The sequence below is a fragment of the Phyllobates terribilis genome, unplaced genomic scaffold, assembly GCF_046119375.1.
Source record: "Phyllobates terribilis strain yellow unplaced genomic scaffold, ASM4611937v1 Scaffold_11__3_contigs__length_659146591, whole genome shotgun sequence".
NCBI classification, from domain to species: domain Eukaryota; kingdom Metazoa; phylum Chordata; class Amphibia; order Anura; family Dendrobatidae; genus Phyllobates; species Phyllobates terribilis.
The window spans coordinates 532,534,061-532,553,139 of NW_027362771.1; positions in this window are offsets into that span (position 1 = coordinate 532,534,061).

Below are 19,079 nucleotides of genomic sequence, written 5' to 3' on the forward strand. Positions count from 1 at the left end.
TTTTGGGATTGTTGTCCTGCTGCAGAATAAATTTAGAGTCAATCAGATACCACGCAGAATGAATTGCATTTGATGGATAAGTAACTGCCTGTATTTCTAAGCATTGAGGACACCATTAATGAAAATCTGACTCAATTTTCAGCCCTAAACTTACAAGGACCCTCCACCGATCTTCAGTGTTCCTGCGGACACTCATTATTGTACCGCTCTCCAGCCCTTGCTGAACAAACTGCCTTATGTTACAGCCAATTTTTTCACATTTGGACTCATCAGTCCACAGCGCCCGCTGCCATTTTTCTGCAACCTAGTTCCTAGTTGGATTGGTTAGCCTTGTCCATGTTGAAAGTATGGCTTTTTGGCTACGATTCTTCCCTGAAGCTCACTTAAAATCCAGCTTCTCTGTACAATAGAATATGAGTGTAGAAATGTCTCACTGGTTGATGCAAGTTCTGAGCTGATGGCACTGCTGGACATCTTCCAATTTTGAAGGCAAGTAAGCAGGAGGTGTCTTTCATTTGCTGCACTGTTTCCTTGGCCAACCAATGAATCTATGATTCTCAACATTGCCCATTTTTGGGGCTTCTTTAAAAATGCTGAACAGCACATCCTGGAACCCCAGTCTGCTTTAGAATCTCAGCCTGGAAGAAAACTTGGTGATGCAGTATAACTACCTTGTCTCTTGTTGCTGTGCTCAGTCTTGCCATGGTGTATGACCTGTGACATAAAACTGTCTTTCACAACCCCACCATTGTAGCAAAGTTTGGAAGTTTCTCCTCCAGTTTAAAGTCTCCTACACAGTTTCTGTTTCAGTTAATGGGACTCTGTTCTCACAGAATGACTGTTCAAACCAAGTACAGGCACTCGGTGCATCATGGCGGGACCATTCATTTGTAGACACCTTCCCACCAGTGGCGTATCTCCAATGGCGGCAGGCCATGTGACTGCTATGGGGCCTGTGAGCTGGGGGGCCCCATAGCAGTCACCCCCCTCCTGCACCCCTGCTCTGCTGCTTAATTGCCACCACCCACCGGCACTGTCATCAAGCATGGCCGCGCGCAGTGCGGCTGTGTCTTGTAGTAATGACACGGCAGGGGCGACACTGCACCTTTAATTGTACTTGTGTCGCCCCTGCCATCATTACTAGCAGACCAGCCACACAGCGCACTGCGCGCGGCCATGCCTGAAGACAGTGCCGGCGGCAATCAAACAGCAGATCGGGGGTGCAGGAGGGGGGTCCCAATGAAGGAAGGCCCCGAGGGGGGTCCCAATGAAGGAAGACCCCGATGAAGGAAGGCCCCGAGGGGGGCCCCGATGAAGGGAGGTCCTCCTTGCGGAGATGCTGGGGGAGCGGTCTGGGCCCCGATGGCGCGTGGGCCCCTCTGATGGTCCAGGGCCTGTGATGGCCATCAGACAAGCTGGCGGCCCTGCACAGCTGGACCGGACACAGGACAAGGGGAAGGTAAGTGTCGCCAGATTCCACAATCCCCATATTAAATACATTTCTAATGTGTCTTGTGTGTATGACTGTGTATATATATATTTATGTCTGTTTTATGTGTTTTTAAGAATGAGTTCAAATATGTATGTATGTCTGTATGTGTACGTATCTGTGTATCTGTTTGTGTATGTGCGTGTCTGCGTAATGTATGTGTGCATATCTGTGTACCATGTGCATCTGTGTATGTCTGCTTACCATGTGCGTGCATGTCTGCATACTGTGTGTGTGCATGTCTGCATACTGTGTGTGCGTGCATGTCTGCGTACTGTGTGTGTATGTCTGCGTACTGTGTGTGTGCATGTCTGCGTACTGTGTGTGTGTATGTCTGTGTACTGTGTGTGTGCACATGTCTGCGTACTGTGTGTGTGTATGTCTGTGTACTGTGTGTGTGCACATGTCTGCGTACTGTGTGTGTGCGTGTATGTCTGCGTACTGTGTGTGTATGTCTGTGTACTGTGTGTGTGCATGTCTGCGTACTGTGTGTGTGTATGTCTGTGTACTGTGTGTGTGCACATGTCTGCGTACTGTGTGTGTGCGTGCATGTCTGCGTACTGTGTGTGTATGTCTGCGTACTGTGTGTGTGTGCGCATGTCTGCATACTGTGTGTTCGGATGTCTGCATACTGTGTGTGTGCGCGCGTGTCTGCGTACTGTGTGTGTGTGCATGTTTGCTTACTGTGTGTGCATGTCTGCTTACTGTGTGTGTGTGCATGTTTGCTTACTGTGTGTGTGCGTGCATGTCTGCGTACTGTGTGTGTATGTCTGCGTACTGTGTGTGTGTGCGCATGTCTGCATACTGTGTGTTCGGATGTCTGCATACTGTGTGTGTGCGCGCGTGTCTGCGTACTGTGTGTGTGTGCATGTTTGCTTACTGTGTGTGCATGTCTGCTTACTGTGTGTGTGTGCATGTTTGCTTACTGTGTGTGCATGTCTGCGTACTGTGTGTGCGTGTGTTAGAACCCTCCTGTTAGTTCTTTTTCTATTTTTTTGGTCACATGACTTTCTGCCTATATAATCCAGCTCCGCCCTTCTGGACCATAGGGAATGCATTATACTGTGTGCAGGACCATGGCGAGTGCATTATACTGTGTGGAGGACCATGGCAAGTGTCTTATACTGTGTGGAAGACCATGGCGAGTGTCTTATACTGTGTGGAGGTCCATAGCGAGTGTCTTATACTGTGTGGAGGACCATGGCGAGTGTCTTATACTGTGTGGAGGACCATGGCGAGTGTCTTGTACTGTGTGGAGGACCATGGCGAGTGTCTTATACTGTGTGAAAGATCATGGCGAGTGTCTTATACACTGTGGAGGACCATGGCGAGTGCATTATACTGTGTGGAGGACCATGGTGAGTGCATTATACTGTGTGGAGGACCATGGCGAGTGTCTTATACTGTGTGGAGGACCATGGCGAGTGCATTATACTGTGTGGAGGACCATGATGAATGCACTATACTGTATGGAGGACTATGGCGAGTGCATTATACTGTATGGAGAATCATGGCGAGTGCATTATACTCTGTGGAGTGTGGAGAGGTGTGGGGCCATTATATTGTATGTAGGCCCACTATACTGCATGAAGGGCTGTGTGAGAGTCACAGTTGGGGGATTATACTGTGTTAGGGTCACCATACTTTGCCTTGTTAGTTGAGGTGGGGTACAGTAGGGTCATTATACTGCGTATGTGGAGGAATTCACCATGGGGGTATCATACTGTGTTTGGGGACACTTTTGTTGGCATCAGACTTTACGGGGCAATGAAAGAGGAATCTAGGACTTCAGCAGGAAGAAAATTACTATGTAAAGGCTGGATAGTTGTGAGATCTGCTCTTCTGTGACCCCGACAATTTACATTTTTTTTTGGGGGGGGGCCAATTAGAACTTCTGCTGTGGGGCCCCATGATTCCTGTGTACGCCCGTGCTTCCCACCTGCTTCTTTTCCCTCTGCTCCACCCTTCTCTGGTCTATGAAGCCAGAGCTGTAGATCAAGTAAGGGGGTGGTGGAGATAGAGAAAAAACAAGCAGATGGGAAGGTGTTTTTAAATGATTGGCCCCGCCATGAAGAACCAAGCGGAGGGACTTAGTTTGTACAGTCCTTCTGTGCTGACAGAGTCCCTTTGTTGATGATCATTATAACCAGTTTGGTACAATTGGTTACTCATACACCTGACTAAAATCCTAAAAAATGTTGGATTTTGTACAAGAGTGTCACACCAAATATTGATTTTATTTAGATTTCTTTTTTTATTCATTCCCTTAGCATTTTGTTAATTGATACAAATAAATGATTAATATTTCTATTTTAAAAGCATTCTTAATTTTATCCACACCTGCTTAAAACTTTTGCATAGTACTGTATATAAAAAAAACCTGTTCGACATGTTCACTCAAAATAAAATGAATGGACATGGACACCTAAGGGAGTAATTTCTCTTTAATTAAATGTATATATTGCGGTCTAAAAAATAATCTTTGTAATTATATTGCATTTTAAAATGTTTCTACCCTTCTGCTTCTATAGACTCTGTGTTTCCTTGCATATTACTCACTGCAGAAACAAATAAAAGAGAATCCTACAGTCAGTTGGTTCTGATGGGGAGTTTGTACCTTGCTTGTTTTAGTATTTCTGAGCTCTTCTCATCTGATTTATGACTACATCAAAGTACAGTTTATCTTTGATGTGGTCTGTGATCATAAATCACCATAGAAAAATTCAGAAAAAAATTTTATAAAAGAGTTTGAAATTCCTCATCAGAATGAGCTCACTGATGGATTCTCAATGAACTCAAAGAAAATACAGGCAGAACAATCGGTGTCCTTGTCACATACAGGGTAGTGTGCGAGAATCTAAATATGAAAACATTAAAGGGACTCTGTCAGCACAGAATGACTGTTCAAACCAAGCATCATGGTGTGCCCCAACATGTAAGTGCCCCTACCCACCTTCTTGTTTTCCTTCTATCTCTGCCCTTTTCTGGCTCTACGAAGCCAGAGCTGTCAATCAAAGAAGAGGAGGAGGGTGGAGATAGAGAGAAAACAAGTAGGCGGGAAGGAGCACTTAAATGTTTGGCCACACCATGGAGCACCGAGCGCCTGTGCTTGTTTTGATCAGTCATTCTTTGCTGACAGAGTCTCTTAAAGGATGACCTACAGAAGTACATTATAAATGACATTTTGATGGCATTTTCAGGAAATATATTTTTCACCTAAACTGCAGAAATTTATAGTCGTTCAGTATCTTCATGTTTTTTTGTGATGTTTTTTTACAATGTATTTGCTCTTTTTATGTATAGTGACATTGAAGAATATCACCCTGTGACCGTCACATGGGATCCTGCCTTGAAAGTGACACTGAGATCCAAAAATCTCATATTGTTTGCTGATCGTATATGGTGCTGGTCCTTATAATTTACCCATTGATAAGACGAAGCAAATAGTAAAATGCCAGATTTATAGACCAAAGATTCCCCTCCCCGTCATGTAATTAAACAAGGTTAATGTAAAAAAAAAGTCTAATGATTAAACTTAAATGCAGGAAAACATGAAATAGTTCGCTATTAAACAATGTAAAAAATATGTTCTAAGCTTACAGCACTGCTCTCAAGGACAGAAACCTGATAGCGGTATAATGATAGCTGTCAAGTGTAGATACACACGGTAATCACACCGAAGATAAAGTGTAATTAGTTACCATATTCTTCAAGGACACTGTACTGTTGGGCTGGTGCATCATATCGAGTCACGTATGTAAATTCCCTTCTAAAGAATACTGAAATAAGAAGGGAGGAGATCATATAGTTTCTATAGGACCCAGAATAGTTGTATATTACACAGAATATAGGGCCCCCCATATGTTGTAGACCAACATCGACTGAACCCACCAATATCAGCGGGATCAGCCAGCAGTCTAATGGGTACCCAACATGTGATATTGGGGGAGAGAAGGATACGGCATGTCAGATTTCCAATTGCCGATCTTTTTGTTCTTCAAGAAAAAATCCAAAGCCAAAAGGAGATGGCGGCGGCTCTTTTGCAGAGAAGGGGGGATTATATTTTGTGTAATGCCTTATTTCCCCTGTTGTGCCACACATCACAGCAATAATGTGCACAATGATGTCCTAAAAAAAGGTATAATGTACACAGTGATGTATAGTACAGAGATAATGCACATAATGATCTCACAGCACAGGGGTAATATATATAGGGATGTCATAGCAGAGGGACAACATACACAATGATGTCACAGTACTGAGATAAACACAATGATGTCATGGCAAATGAATAATGTTCCCAATGAAGTCACAATACAGGGATAATGCACACAGTAATGTCACGGCATACAAATGATTCACACAGTATTGCCACAATATTGTTAAGGATAATTTATACCAGGGATACTTTTTTATTATTATTATTATTATTATTATTATAGCAACTGTTATTTAATGTAGCTTTACATGTGAAAAGGGGTATACATAATAAAAAAAATAAGTACAATAATCATGAACAATACAAGTCGCCGACTGGTCCAGGAGGAGAGAAGACCCTGCCCGCGAGGGCTCACAGTCTACAAGGGATGGGTGAGGATACAGTAGGTGAGGGTAGAGCTGGTCGTGCAGCGGTATGGTGGAGCGGTGGTTACTGCAGGTTGTAGGCTTGTCGGAAGAGGTGGGTCTTCAGGTTCTATTTGAAGGTTTCCACAGTAGGCGAGAGTCTGATACGTTGGGGTAGAGAGTTCCAGAGTAGGGCGGAAGCACGGGAGAAATCTTGTATGCAATTGTGGGAAGAGGAGATAACAGGGGAGTAGAGAAGGAGATGTTGTGAGGATCGGAGGTTGCATGTAGGTATGTACCAAGAGACTAGGTCACAGATGTATGGAGGAGACAGGTTGTGGATGGCTGTGTATGCCAGGGTTAGGGTTTTGAACTGGGGTCTCGGGGCAATGGGGAGCCAGTGAAGAGATTGACAGAGGGGGGGAGGCCGGGGAATAGCGGGGGGACAGGTTGATTAGTCGGGCTGCAGAGTTTAGAATAGATTGGAAGAGTGCGAGAGTGTTAGAAGGGAGGCCACAGAGCAGGAGATTGCTGTAGGCAAGGAGAGAGATGATGAGGGCATGCACTAGTGTTTTACTTACTTAACTAGTTTCAGTAAAGATCAGCATTCTTGCAGCCAGGTGAAGGTCTGAGCGAGGTTGGACACGTCTAGTCGTAATGTGGCTGAAAGTATGTAAATCGCATACTTGCGGTCAAATGACCACCTGCTCCCGGCGTTGGCCCCAGAGAATCCTGACAGTACACACTGTGCGTGCTGTGAGGACTCGCAAGTCTACAGTCACATAGAGTGACTGCAGACTTCAGCCCCTTTAATATTAGTAAAACCTCAAGATCAATAGTGGTCACACAACCATAAAGCTGGCCCAGAACGGACACATAAAGATTATTGGGGTCAATTAACCCCTTAAGCCCCGCGGGTGGTTTGCACGTTAATGACCGGGCCAATTTTTACAATTCTGACCACTGTCACTTTATGAGGTAATTACTCTGGAACGCTTCAACGGATCCCACTGATTCTGAGATTGTTTTTTCGTGACATATTGTACTTCATGATTGTGGAAAAATTTCTTCGATATCACTTGCGTTTATTTGTGAAAAAAATGGAAATTTGGCGAAAATTTTGAAAATTTAGCAATTTTCAAAATTTTAATTTTTAAGCCCTGAAATCAGAGCGATATGTCACACAAAAGAGTTAATAAATAACATTTCCCACATGTCTACTTTACATCAGCACAATTTTGGAACCAAAATTTTTTTTTGTTAGGGAGCTATAAGGGTTAAAAGTTGACCAGCGATTTCTCATTTTTCCAACAAAATTTACAAAACCATTTTTTTAGGGACCACATCATATTTGAAGTCACTTTGAGAGGTCTTTATGACAGAAAATACCCAAAAGTGACACCACTCTAAAAACTGCACCCCTCAAGGTGCTCAAAACCACATTCAAGAACTTTATTAACCCTTCAGGTGCTTCATAGGAATTTTTTGAATGTGGAAGAAAAAAATGAACATTTAACTTTTTTCACAAAAATATTACTTTAGACCCAATTTTTTTTATTTTCACAGGGGTAACAAGAAAAAATGGACCGCAAAATTTGTTGTGCAATTTCCCCTGGGCACGCAGATACCCAATATTTGGGGAAAAAACACTGTTTGGGCGCACTGTAGGGCTCGGAAGGGAAGGAGCGCCATTTGACTTTTTGATTGTAAAATTTGCTTGAATAATTAGCGGACACCATGTTGCGTTTAGAGAGCCCCTGTGTGCCCAAACATTGGAGCTCCCCCACAAGTGACCCCATTTTGGAAACTAGACCCCCCAAGGCACCTATCTAGATGCATAGTGAGCAGTTGCAACCCCCAGGTGCTTCACAAATTGATTCGTAAAAATGAAAAAGTGAAAAAAAACACTTTTTCATTGTTACGAATCAATTTGTGAAGCACCTGGGGGTTCCAACTGCTCACTATGCATCTAGATAGGTGCCTTGGGGGGTCTAGTTTCCAAAATGGGGTCACTTGTGGGGGAGCTCCAATGTTTGGGCACACAGGGACTCTCTAAATGCAACATGGTATCCGCTAACAAATTGAATGGAAAATCGGCTCAAATTGTTAGCGGACACCACATTGCGTTTGGTGAGCCCCTCTGTGCCCAAACTTTGGAGCTCCCCCACAAGTGACCCCAATTTGGAAACTAGACCCCCCAAGGCACCTTTCTAGATGCATAGTGAGCACTTGGAACCCCCAGGTGCTTCACAAATTGATTCGTAATAATGAAAAAGTGAAAAAAAAAACACTTTTTCATTTTTACGAATCAATTTGTGAAGCACCTAGGGGTTCCAAGTGCTCACTATGCATCTAGATAGGTGCCTTGGGGGGTCTAGTTTCCAAAATGGGGTCACTTGTGGGGGAGCTCCAATGTTTGGGCACACAGGGGCTCTCTAAATGCAACATGGTATCCGCTAACAAATTGAATGGAGAGCCCCTGTGTGCCCAAACATTGGAGCTCCCCCACTTATACACAATAAAAGCTATTTTATAGAAAAAAATATTTTTTAGTATCGCTTTATTCTGAGAGCTATAACTTTTTTATTTTTCGGCTGATGGAGCTGTATGGCAGCTTGTTTTTTGCGGGACGAGATGACGTTCTCAGCGGTATCATTTTTATTTATATGCGTCTTTTTGATCGCGTGTTATTCCACTTTTTGTTTGGCGGTATGGTGATAAAGCATTGTTTTTTGCTTCGTTTTTTTTTTTTTTTTTTTACCGTGTTCACTGAAGGGGTTAACTAGTGGGACAGTTTTATAGGTCAGGTTTTTCCGGACGCGGCGATACCAAATATGTGTACTTTTATTGTTTTTTTTTAATTTTTTTTATAATAATATTTATTGATGGGTACATTATATTTTTATTTTTGGTGTATTATTTTTTTTATTTTTTTATAATATTTTTGCACATTTTTTTTTTTTTCCACTTTCACACAGTTTATACACTTTATTACTTTGTCCCACTCTGGGACTTTCACTTTTTTTTTTCTGATCGCCTGCATGGCACAGGAATGGAGCACCATCCCTATGCCATGAAGGCTGTCAGAAATGCACAGTGTGAAGATTGCTTGGAGATGCACTGCGCATGTCCAAGCAATCTTCCTGCTCTCTGGTGACCCGGATGTTCTCATCGGGTCGTCATGGCAACACCCGGGAAGCCTTTGCAGACTGCGCTGGAAGCCGGAAGAGGAGGTGAGTATTGCCGATCACCTCCCCTTGCCCCCGCAATGCCGCGATCGACTTCGATCGCAGCATCGCGGGGGTTAATGTGCTGGGAGCGGTGCAGGACCGCTCCCTGCACATAGTACTGGGTGTCAGCTGTGACAATCAGCTGACACCCGGCGGCGATCGCGCCCGCACAGCCTGTGTGCGCGCGCGATCGCGATGACGTACTAATACGGGTCTGGCTCTTAAGTCCCAGGGCACAGACGCGTATTAGTACGTCAGATGTTATTAAGGGGTTAAAGGTGCATGATGTTCCAGTTGTCTAATTTAACAGCTATTTTGCTATTTTTTTAGACTGTGCTTTGCAGCACCTGTTCTGATAAATATACAAGGAAATAGGTCTTTATTTAACTTTGTGATGAAACTAAAAATACGGTATGTTCAGGAAAGCCCAAGAACTTTGGACCCCACTAATGCCCTGCCAATGAGTTAAATCATAGTGGGCAGTCACCCATACTATTGTTTTTTTTAAAAAAAATGCCCATTTATAGCCAAGTATTTCACAATAAATATAAACAGCAAACTAAATCCAGAAGAAAGGCCTACAGTACGTCTAGAAAGTATTCAGATACTTTCACTAAATCCGAAATATGCTATTATTGTAAATATTGAGATCCTTCAATCAGCACTTCATTAGAGCACCTTTTCTTGGATATGACACTACAAGCATGGTACATTGGGACACCTTTGTTTTGGAATTTTTTTCTCTTCCATCTTACTAATTTTCTTATGTTCAGTTGGGTTTATTTTTGTAGTTTGTCTGGACCACTCAAGTTCATTACCAGATTTGTTCCAAAGCTTCTGTGTCTTGGCTTTGTCTAGGATCGTTGTTGTGAGGACACAGCTTATAATCTTAATTAGTCAGACAGTAGGCCAGGAGAAATACACTATTGTGTTTGTGTTGACTTTTGAATTCATGTGTGTTTCTTCGGTGGGTCAAGGACAGACTAGCATTTGTATAAACCTGAATGTTGACATTTGAGTTGATATTTACTGCAACTTATTGCATGAAGTGCAGTGACTCAGCACTGGGGAACAATGATGTTTGTTAATATGCTAATTACATATTGTACTTAGCCAGCTAGTTGTTGATTTACAGAGCAAGGGAATACCAACTATGCAAATTGATTAAATACTCAAACAATGAGACATTAGCCCTGCACCTTCCCCCCTGACCTGTGAATGATGACTTGAGCCACAGATGGATATATATAAAAAGGGATTTCTATACTGCTGCTAAGAGAGAATCAGAGAGACTCTTCAGGACAGTAGTTTGGAAGCATGGCTCTATCCAGAGAGACACAGATTTGGATTCTACAGGATTTGAGCCTAAGGCTACAAAGCTCTGGCTGAAAGGATACAGATCTGCTCCATTGACCATCAGAGAACCCATGGATACATCTGGGGAAACCAAGTTGGGACAACAAAGTCACCTGGAACCCATGGAGACACTCGGAGAAAGCAAGGTTGGAACAATGAGGTCACCTGGAACCCATGGAGTTGATCGAAGTGGCCCACAGAAGATCCCAGGTCTACACAGTTGTCCTGCTGCAAAATAAATTTGGAGCCAGATGCCTCTTTGATCATCTTGCCTCAACTAGGCGCATATAGCTGAGAATGATGCACGACAGAGCACATGCTGACTCCATCTGTATCATTATAGTCAATGGCCCCATCAACACATATCGCTGAATGCTGTTTTGTGGGGTTCAAATCTAAGCCCGTGAACATATTTACACAGAACAGGCTGTCAGTCACACGATGCACGAGCAAAATGTTCGTCCATTGAGTGAAATAAGTTATAAGCTTGCTTAGAGAGACTGTCCGCTACTTCAACATTGATGACCAATCCTTAGATTGTCTAGGTTTGTCATGTTATACAAGTGAACTGAGTGAGGCCATGCACGTCTAGTCGGAATGCGGCCAGAAGTTGCATATTGCATACTTGCAGTCGCATAACGACCCGCTCTCACCACAGATGCCGGTGAATTCTAACTGCGAGCAGTACACATGCTGTGGAGATTGAAAAGTCTGCAGTCACAGGCTATTGGATGACTGCTGATCGGCTTTATATAACCGGTCGACGGACGTTTAAATACGGCTATTGTCTAGTATAAATGCCTCCATAGATCCAGGTACCTTATTGGTTAACATCTTCTCTGATTGGAAATGTTCTCATCTCATTCTTCTACATCTGGTCCTATCGCCATGATGATTGTGGGCATCCACAGCTCGTCTTTGCAGACTTCCCTCTTCTCTGGTCTTTTACATCTACACCACATCCCAACACATTGCCCTAAAAAATAACAGTGTAATTACAATTACACCTAAATAAAAAATATCCACACATGCTGTGCACTAAATAAGCCTTATGCTGTGCACTTGAATAAATATTTGCGCCACTTTGCTCCTTGCCCAAAAAGTGACCCCCACTGTGCCCCTCATGATGCATGGCTTCCACACAGTCTCCCTTATGATACATGGCTTCCACACTGTCCCCCTTATATGCTATAGTCACCATCCCTACCGCATTCACTATGGCCGCCACACTGGTTTTCCTTATGAACAATATCCGTCAAACCATCTCCTCTTAACAACTATGGCCTATACGCTCTCCAAACTACAAAATGTACCTGCAATATGAACTATGGCCTCCATACTGTCCACATCTTCAGTGCCCCCCCCACGCTGCCCTCTTTCAATACAGTGCCCCCTTTTCACACCAAACAGCCTCCAAAATGTGTCTGTGTCCTCATGCTGTCCCTCATGTCATGCTAGGTATGGGAAGAGCCAGAATTCCAGACCTGAACAGATATTGCGTGTATTTAAAGATCCAGCAAGGGTGTGTCAATTAGCAGCAGAAGATGGAGGTCACCGCTGGGTCCTAGAGAGGGAGGGATGATGAAAGGATCAAGTAGGTGTCTGCAAGGCCAAGAGCAGTGACCTTCTACAGCCGGATCCAGAATGACTGTCTGTCAAACATGACACAGCCGTGACAGTAACTCCCCTTCTACGAGTGGCCTACAGACACTAAGGACCAGGTTTCTCTGGATGAGAAGCGTGGAAAGAACGAATCAACCTAGGGGCATTCACCTCCAATGCGGAAACCCACATCCTTTCCTCTGGACCATAGCCCCTCCAGTACACCAAGTACTGAAGGGAACGACATTGAAGACAAGAATCCACGATCTTCGAAATTTGGAACTCAAAATTGCCATCAACCATGATTTGGGGCGGCGGAAGGGGGGACAACTCAAGAGGTACCATATACTTATTGAGCAGAGACCTGTGAAAAACAATGTGGATCCTAAGAGCCTGAGGCAACTCAAGACAAAACGCTGCTGGGTTAATGACGGCAGTTATTTTATAGGGACCAATAAATCTAGGTCCGGGCTTCCAGGAAGAAACCTTCAACTTGATATTCCTGGTAGACAACCACACAAAGTCATTCACACTTAGGTCCAGACCTAGCGATTGTTTCCTATCAGCCATACGTTTGTATCTGTCTCCCATGATCTTCAAATTACTCTGAACCCCCCGCCACACAGAAGAGAGTGACAAAGCAAAACGTTCCCCCTCTGGAACTCCCGACCCCCTCCCCCACTAAAGGTAAAAAACTGTGGATGAAAACTGTATACACCAAAGAAAGGTGACCTGCCAGTAAATTAATGGCGATAATTATTAATAGCAAACTCGGCCAACGGTAAGTAGGATGCCCAATCCTGCTGGTTCTCGGACAAAAAACTGAGGTAAGTCTCCAAATTCTGATTAATGCGCTAGGTCTGTCTATTCAACTGAGGATGGAAGGCAGAAGAAAAAGACAACTTCAACCCCAGTCAAGTACAGAAAGCCTTACAGAATTTAGAAACAAACTGGGTCCCCCGATCTGACACCACATCAGAAGGAACCCCGTGAAGCTTCACGATCTCATTAATGAATACCTGAGCAAGAGTCTTGGCATTCAGAAGTGCTGGTAATGCGATGAAATGAACCATTTTACTGAACCTATCTACAACCACCAGAACCACAGCCTGCAGATACCGGTTGGTCAGTAATAAAATCCATGGACAAGTGTGTCCATTTTCTGCTAGGACTAGGCAGCAGCAGAAGAGGACCAGACGGACGGGTTTTCGATACTTTAGAACGTGCGCAAATTCTGCAAGCAGACACATGTTCAACCACATACTGATGCAACCTCGGCCACCAAAAACGACAAGAAAGGAGGTCCGCAATTGCCTTACCACCAGGATGACCAGCAAGCACAGTGTTGTGATGTTCCCTAATTACTTTACTGCACAGATTACATGGTACAAATAACCTCCCCAAAGGGCAGGAGACTCCAACACCTCTCCCTCTAGGTCAGGGTACAAAGCCGAAATGACTACCCCCTTATGCAAAATAGGGGCAGGGTTCTCCTGGTCACCACCACCAGGGAAGCTCCGGGATAAAGCATCAGCCTTGATGTTTTTGACCCCTGGACGGAAAGTGACAACAAAATTGAACCTAGTAAAAAAAACAGAGACCATCTAGCGTGCTTAGGATTGAGATGTTTAACAGACTGAAAATATGACAGGTTATTATGGTCCATGATAACAGTAATAGGATGGACTGCCCCCTCCAACCAATGTCGCCATTCGAAAGCCAATTTAATCGCCAAAAGCTCCCTTTTACCCACGTCATAATTTCTCTTGGCCAAAGACACTTTTTTGGAAAAGAAAGCACATGGACGCCATTTACCAGGGGACGGCCCCTGAGACAGCACAGCCCCAACCCCCACCTTCAATGCATCAACTTCTACGATGAAGGATTGAGAAACATCGGGTTGACTGAGTATAGGTGCTGTTGACTTGCCCCCTGGGCCGTGGGGCACTCGGAGCCGGGCAACAGGGAAACGATGGGGGTAGTGGTGGCGACCCGGTTCCGTGGCTCAGGGTGGTCAGACCAGTGGTAGTCTACGATGTGCTGTAGGTAATGTCCGACTACGCCACCCGTGGATTGCGGTCAGGGCTAACCGCCGCTGCAGTGCAGACCGCTGGGGCTGATATAAATGTGCAGCACTGAATAGTTCAACTCCCCACGGGAGGAGTATGGCCCCAGGCAGTATATATAATGGATGATGGAGGGGATGAGTCCGACCGCGATAGCCAGTAAACGGAGGCCTCTTAAACAGTTCAGGGTCTTTATTAGAACAGGTAAAATGACCCAGAAACAGGCCCGGCTAGGAGGGGGCCTGGATGTCTGAGAACAAGTGAGAAGCTGACCCTGGTCAGGGTGAGGGTGTAGGTCTACCGTGCTCTTTGTGCTCCTTCTGGCTATTTCCCTCCTTGTAGTGTAACAGCCCACGTTCCCGAGCTCACCGTGTCCTCTCGCCCGTATGGCTTGCAACTTGGGTCCCTTTCTACTCCCGGCCTGGTACGGCTTTGCTGGTCCCTTCTGCTGTGGCGGAGCCTCCGGGCTTCTTAGGCCAAGGAACATACAGTCCCCTGCGGACTGGTTATCTGCTGTAGGACTTGGAATCCTCCCAGCCTCAGACACCAAAGTCTGGTAGATTAGTTCTTTATCTGCCAGGACAGGCTCACTTCGCCTCTTGTCCCTGGCGCGTGGCTCTCCTACTGCCACACGTCCTCTTAGGCTGCAACACAACTGTCTGTCACTGCTCTGGGACACCTCTCAATCCAGAGACAGGTTGTCCAGTTCTCTTTAACCCTGCCCCCAGTTCCAGCTTTTATAGGGGCAGCCTGCTCCCCCTACTGGCCTGGGACAGGAGGTGTTGCATGCTAATGGTCCTTGACTAGAGGACCTCCCCCTTGCTCTCAGACACAGCTTTATTATATTTGTGGCATCCAGGCCAGGGTGACACATTCCCCCCTAGTAAAATTTAGTACTCCGGGACTAAACAATAAACAAAGATAATATGCATGACCATAAAACATTAGTAGACAAACGACGCACAGGTTGAGTTCTTAAGGTCACAGTGTGGTCTGTGACCGGGTGTCCATATCACCAACACAACGGGGAGCCTTAACCAGGTGGGGGTCTGTCCTAGCCCCAAGTCCTTTACAGTCTTAGTTCATTCCTTGGTCAGGCTCCGAACGCAGTCCATACAAAGTCCCGGTTATTAAAAGTCCATAACCTTTGAGTCCATACGGTACCTGTAAGAAACTGAAATACACAATTACTAATCATGCATGTAACTTTGCAAACATTTCAACACTTGGCAACAGGGTTATTTACAGTTTCAGTGCACCCTATATTCTCCAGCGAGCGGGTATCTGCCCCTTTGTGCTCCTGGTGGACCTGCGTAACCCACTGTCTGGTGGTGGACCGACCTGGTTTTCTTCACTACCATTTAGGGTACGGTCACTGGCTAGACTTACAGGCAGGGCAGGCAGCTGTCTGCGGGTCCTCTGGCTTACCGCAGACATGGCAGGCTCACTGTCAGCAGAGGGTTGATTCTCCTGGGCTGCTGGTACAGGTTCTTCTGCCTCTGGGACTGCTTGCTCTTCACCTCCCGGCTCTGGTGTAGGTTGTTGCTGAGCCGGTTGCAGGAAATGCAGGACTATGGCATCGTTTATTCAAGTCCAGGACTGAGGGAACTCTCCGAGAACGGTGCTGATCATTTCTTCCTTGTCCTCTGCGGGTTCAAGGTCACTTTCATCCTCTTCTGCACTACGGAGTTGCTCGGGGCACCTTTTTAGGTGGTCTCTGGAGACGGTACTAGTGGTTTCTCCTCCATCCTTGGTGATCACGCACACCTTCGAGTTGTCGTGATCAGACTGCAGTACGGTGTAGGGTTCCCTTTCCCACTGGTCGTCCAACTTATGTAGCCTTCTCTTTCGCTTCAGGACCTGCTCACCAGGTTCTAGGGGACCAGCAGGGGCGTGTTGGTTGAAGAGTCTTTCTTGCCTTTCTCTCACCTGGGCCAGGCTCTTCTCCACACTCTCCTGTACCTTCTTGTACTGCAGTCGCCTTTCCGCATCCCAGTCCGCATCCGGGGAGGTGTCCTCAGGTGTTAGGACTCCCATCTCCAGGTCTATGGGCAGCTTACCTGGTCTGGCTCGCATCAGGTAAGCCGGGGTGCAGTTTGTAGCATTCACCGGGATATGGTTGTATAAGTCTATTAGGTCCGGCAGTTTTTCTGGCCACAGGCTGCGTTCCTCCAGGGGCAACGTCTTCAGGAGGTCAATGACTATATTGTTCATTTGCTCACACATCCCGTTGGTTTGTGGGTGGTAAGGCGTTGTCCGAATCTTCTTACAGCCATAGAGGATGCAGAACTCTTGGAAGATTTCAGCTTCGAACGCTGGACCCTGGTCTGTCAGGACCTGTTCCAGATACCCGTGTGGACGGCAGAAGTATTGCTGGAAGGCTCTGGCCGCCGTTTGGGCTGTCAGGTCTTTTACCGGGACCACCACTAGAAAACGGGAATAGTGGTCCACGATTGTCAGGGCGTAGATGTATCCTGACCGGCTTGGAGCCAATTTGACGTGGTCCAGAGCTACCAGCTCAAGAGGCTGCTGGGTGACGATGGGCTTCAAGGGTGTCTTCTGGCTGGTGCGGTCTTTTCTCCTTAAGTTACAAGGGCCACAGTCCCTGCACCACTTCTCTACAGCCCCTCTCATGCCGACCCAAAAGAACTGTCCTCTTAGCAGGAACTCCAGTTTCTTCCAACCGAAGTGCCCCGCTCTGTCATGGTAAGCCCCCAGGACCATAGCTGCATCCCGCCTTGGGACCACGACTTGCCAGGTTAGCTCGTGTGTCCGGTGGTTGACAAGTCTTCTGCACAGCTTGCCTTCATAGAGGAACAGCTTGCTCTTCTCTTTCCATAGCTGCTTGGCTTCCTCTGGAGCATCCGGATCTAAGCAGGCGTCTTCCTGGGTCAGCAGATCTTTCACCAGGCAGATTGCAGGGTCACTATCTTGGGTCTCAGCCCAGCTGTGGTGAGGTAGGGGATTGATCATAACGGTTGTTAAATCTTCCTCCTTCACGCGGTGGGAGTATTGAGCGGCCCCATACCGGTGAAATGCGGGGAGTTCTACCTCCTCCAGCTCTTCTGGGTCTTCGTCACCTTCAGGTAAGTGAGGCATTCTCGATAAGGCGTCACCGTTGGCATTGGTTTTGCCTGCCCAGTACTTGATCATGAAGTCATAATTGGAGAGACGGGCCATCCACCGCTGTTCCAGGGCACCAAGTCTTGCACTGTCTGGGTGTGTTAACGGGTTGTTGTCCGTGTACACAGTGAACTTTGCGGAGGCCAGGTAATGCTTGAAGCGTTCCGTTACGGCCCACACCACCGCCAAGAATTCTAGCTTGAAGGAGCTGTAATTCTCCGGGTTCCTCTCGGTGGGCCTCAGCATCCGGCTGGCGTACGCGATCACCCTTTCTCTGCCCTGTTGGTTTTGTGACAGTACGGCTCCCAGTCCCACATTACTGGCGTCTGTGTGGAGAATAAAAGGCTGGCCATAATCAGGGTAGGCCAGGATCTCATCCCCTGTGAGGGCCATCTTTAACTGGCAGAAGGACTCCTCTTCCAGTTTATCCCACTTGAAGGGTGGCTTTTGGCTTCTGGACTTAGACTGTCCTATCAGGAGGTCATGCATAGGAGCTGCCATCTTAGTGAACCCGGGGATGAACCTTCGGTAGTAGCCTACCAACCCGAGGAATTGCTTCACTTCTTTGATGTTCGAGGGGCTTGGCCAGCTCTTGATTGCTGTGACCTTGTCGGGGTCGGGGGCTACTCCTTCCGCACTTACCACGTGCCCTAGGTACTGGACCTTCGGTTTCAACAGGTGACACTTTGATGGTTTCACCTTCAGGCCATAGCCTGCCAGGGCTTCGAACACCTCGGCCAGGTGCTTTAGATGGTCCTCGTAAGTCTTTGAATAGACGATCACGTCGTCCAGGTAAAGTAGGACCGTCTCGAAGTTTCGGTGCCCTAGACAGCATTCCACAGCCTCTGGAAGGTCCCTGGTGCGTTGCAGAGCCCAAAGGGCATACAGTTGAGCTCGCTCAGTCCCATCGGGGCGGTGAAGGCGGTCTTCTCGTTGTCAGCCTCTGCCACAGGAACCTGCCAGTACCCGCTAGTAAGGTCCAAAGTAGAAAAGAAGTTAGCTGATTTTAGTGCGGCTAAAGACTCCTCTATTCCAGGCAGTGGATATGCGTCTTTGTGGGTGATACGGTTGATTTGTCTATAGTCCACGCACATTCGCATGGTGCCGTCTTTCTTTTTTACCAGAACCAGGGGGGCTGCCCAGGGGCTACAGCTATCTCTAATGACCGCAGCTTCTTTCATTTCTCTCAGCATGCCCTTTGCATTCTGATAATGTGCAGGGGGTACAGGTCTGCGTCTCTCTTTTATTGGTGGGTGGCTCCCTGTGGGGATGTGGTGTTCTATCCCTTTTACTCTACCGAAGTCTAGTGGGTGCTTACTAAAAATTCTCTCGTACTCCTGGACCACCCGGTAGACTCCTTGTTTTTGGTGCAGGGGGGTGGAGTCAGCACCCACATGGAGTTTCTGGCACCAGTCCTCCTTTTGTTTCTGGGAGCCATTACCCTCCGCCTGTGGAGATGGAGGCAAAGGCTCCACGGCCCTGATAGCTTTGTGTTCGACAGCAAACAGTTTGGCAAGTGTAGCGTACCTGGGTAAGTGTACTTCCCTCTCCCCAATGTTGAGAATGCGAACGGGCACCCTCCCATGACGGACATCAACCACCCCCCGGGCTGTCAAAATGGTGGGCCTGCTGTCTGAGTACACGGGTTCT